This window comes from Doryrhamphus excisus, chromosome 16, assembly GCF_030265055.1.
Source record: "Doryrhamphus excisus isolate RoL2022-K1 chromosome 16, RoL_Dexc_1.0, whole genome shotgun sequence".
NCBI lineage: Eukaryota > Metazoa > Chordata > Actinopteri > Syngnathiformes > Syngnathidae > Doryrhamphus > Doryrhamphus excisus.
The window spans coordinates 13,355,431-13,359,043 of record NC_080481.1 but is presented as its reverse complement, the minus strand read 5'-3'; the positions used below and the strand labels follow the sequence as shown (position 1 = coordinate 13,359,043).

Sequence of the window (3,613 nt, the reverse complement as noted above, 5' to 3'; positions counted from 1 at the left end):
GAGAGCATTGTAGTCATGTTTTATTAAACAAGAAGAAATTGCTTGAACATGTTGTTTTTGTCTTCTCTTTCATTGTGTTTCATTGAGATTAAAAAACAAGGTTGCAGCAGCTTGTTGTTGCTCTGCTGCCCCCTTGTGCCCTTTCTTTGTAGTGCACCTCTGACTGACAGGAGGCGGTCCGCTCACTCTTTTGCACACCTGCTGCCAATCTCGTTCCTGACCTTCTTAAGGACCTCCGCGTCAGCGCGCACCTCAACCTACCTTGGACCACAAGCTCTTGGGCGGGAACGTGTTAGCTACTGTGGCCTAGCTTTCTGGCTTTTAGCAACATTCATGTAAGTACCAGCTAGTTAGTTTTGTACTACTGTGATTTTTGTTTGTGTCTTAATTTTGCCTGTGTGACCTTTTGTCCACAGTTTCCTGCTAGCCGTTTGCTGTAATGTTTTTTTTTGTTCTCTGTTGTGTTTGAGTCTGTGTAGCTTAGTTTTTGGTTTCTACTTTTGCCCTGTGTTGTCATTACCCATTTGTTTTAATACACGTTTTTTGTTTGTTAATGAGTCCTTCCTTACACCTTGGACATTAGCAGATTTGAGTGTTTAATGGCTTATTTACGCTTATGTCTACTAATTTGGGTAATGTGGGTGTAAAGCAATTTAAAGCCACCATTACAATACAGACATTTGTTAATGCAGAAAGTATGCTGACCAGAAAATGTCCCTGCTAACATGTGAGTCTGTATTTTCTCAGATCATATCTATATTGGGTAATACAAATGTAAAGGTGATTATAAGAGTGCTATGTCTTGTTTGGTTTTTAATGCTGAAACATTTTAGAACAGGTTTTCTATGCCATAACTACAAAAATCTTCTTTTCAGAGTTGTTACTGTGATAAACAAGGGATGACTGTAATGCTACAGCTGCTGCCTTTTCATGCTGACAGGGTGGATTTTATTTTTTTCAAATTCTGTCCATGGACCTCAAATTTCTGGTGGTGGCATTAATTTGGTAAAATTCTGTTTAGGTGGGGCCCTGACTGTCGCTACAGGAAGACCCTTGACCTTCACTCATCTACCAGGACTGCAGACGGCATTTCAAGCCTTTGGTAAAGTATCACATTGTGTATCTTAACATTTCCACCTCACCTCCATTTGCTGTTCTTCAAATCTGTTTTTATTCTGGACCGAGATCAGAAATCTTGACAAAGGTCTCCCCGAGCAAACATATCAAGCCATCTGCTGAGCGACTGGAACAGTAGGCTGCTTTACATATAAATATAAAACTGACTGGCCGATGGAATTTGAAACAGCGAGAGCATGTTTCTGAAAGGCCATCTGCCGTGCTTTGGACATAAAGTTGCAACATTTGTGTCTTTTTTTTTATACAGTCATTTCTCAGACTGTGCTTCATGAATTTATTCTTAGTGGAACAAGTACTGTTAAAAACCAGATTTCCATTATTTGAATTCATGACAGATGAAATGACAAGAGTGCCCTCTACAGGGAGAACACTCTTTGGGGACGTTGGCCGTATGAGCAACGTCGGTATTTACCAGTTTATTTGCGCAAGCTTTCATTTTGTGAACAATATTATTAGAAATGTAATTAAAAAAAGTTCATACAACAAATATTAAGTCAAAACCTGAGTTAATGTTAATTTCATCAGATTCATGAATGTCTTCCCAATTTTTGGGACCTATTGTGCGTTTGCCACTTTTCTGACTTATAAATAATTTTCACATAATGAAGGTTTGCGCATTTGGAAGCGAGCTCTGCAAAAAGTTTGGGATGGTTTGAATGCTTTGTTTCATCCGGCTCACTGTGACATCACCGTGAGCCCACGTGTGAGAAGTCTTCTGGCTTGAGGGCGACACCCTGGGCAGACAGACGCTGTGAGATCTGTAGTTTTCATTACTAATTTTTCTTTACAAAGACTAAATAAATTTAGTTGTGCTTAGCATTAGTAATTTTCTTTTTCCCCCTGCGGCGCCCTGTTTGGTAGGCAAGAAATGCATTCACATGGCAATATATAGAGGCTGACAAAATGATCACGTTTATTTTCTTTTGTGATTCATTTGACCTACTTCTAGGCCCCAAATGTTTCTTTCTGAATGTGAAATAGGTGAATGTACATTCCTACAAACAACGCCAATCTTCATGAGAAAAGGCGCACAGACTGTATTGAGTGTAGTTTGGTGTTCCTCTTCTGCTGACAGCCAAAAGACTGATGACATAGTCGGGGCTCCCCGCCGTCTGCTCCCAGTGGTGACCTGGGAATTACGTATTGAATGAGTGTACCACAGCGGCCGGTTTGTCACAGGGCCAACGATTCGATTTGTTTACAGACGCAATATGGCCATCCTGGCTGAGTGCTGCAAAAGAAGCCAGGGGAGCCGCAACTTGCCAGCTATGTCCCCCCCCCCGCTGCTTTCGCTCTCATCTTTCTTACTGTGAAGATTGGCTCCACAAGGCCCATTTGAAGATGGAAACGCACTTTCATGGAGAGTTCAAAGCTGGTGATCAAATCGTCAGTGTTCTCTGGAATAAATGGACATTTGTTTCATTTTAGCTTTTTAATACAGTCATGTTCTCTTTTTTTTGGTTGCACATCTTACAAACATTTTTGCACTGTTGCGTTTTCTTGTGCTTTGACTCGGCCGCTTTCATCAGTTACTGCTACATGTAGCATCATTTTATAGCAATATGGCATCCAGAATGACATTAGAAACCATGTCAGACTACCTCCATTTGTCTAATATGCTTAGTTTCCATCTCAGGTAACATTATTCAGTGTTGTGTGGAGTACCTGAACACTGTAACACACTTCCATATTTATTGCAATGTTTTAAAACAGACTGCTTAACACCCCTCAGGGGATGCTCATAATCCTCATAATGTTTCCTATGTTTTTGTCAGTTAATGTCACATTTTTATTGGATAAATCACCAACCTTGGATTTCCCACCTGGGGAAATAAAAAAAATGTGTAGCGACAGTCTAGAAATGAAGTAATGAATCCAAATGTGGGTGGCATGGAAGAGTGCACCTTATGTCTATGAGAGGTTTATGGAGCAAAGAGATGTGAAAAGGTGCATTAAATGAGAGATGAACACACTTGAGTGTTTTACAAGTGCATTGCCGTCGGGAAAGCAAATACACGCTGCTCCATCTTTTATTCTGAGATAAGCTAAAAGATAACACTTTATATAACCCACATTAATAATAGTAATATTGTTGGTCTTCAGGATCAATACTTGTGCGTTATTTTCACTGCTTAGTGGCTTTCCAGCGTGCATATATTTCAATCCACACGGGTTACCATAATCCACTTTAATTAATGTATTTGTACTTGCCTCTTGTTCGTCTTTTAATAGTATCATTAAAATGTCATACTTGTTCTTCAGGTCTCTTGGCAGCACGCTGCAAACTTTCTCCTGTAATGGGCTCGCTATTGAACATTCCCTGGTAATTGAACAGTAATGAACTGTTCTGTGCCCTTTTGTGTGTGTGTGTGTGTGTGTGTGTGTGTGAGACTGATTCAGAAAGCACTATTTGAGGGAACACTTAACTGTGCTGACTCCATGTAAAAAGCCAATACATATGTGGCCTGTAGATGGT

General features: G+C 40.2%; 1 long non-coding RNA gene across 1 annotated transcript; it reads left to right on the top strand.

Annotated features, from left to right (window-relative positions):
- The first annotated feature begins 209 nt into the window (after positions 1–209).
- On the top strand, positions 210–3,109 carry LOC131104697 (uncharacterized). Its single transcript, XR_009119817.1, has 3 exons — positions 210–335; positions 1,022–1,102; positions 2,342–3,109. It is a non-coding gene; the product is annotated as an uncharacterized LOC131104697 (long non-coding RNA).
- Positions 3,110–3,613: the final 504 nt, after the last annotated feature.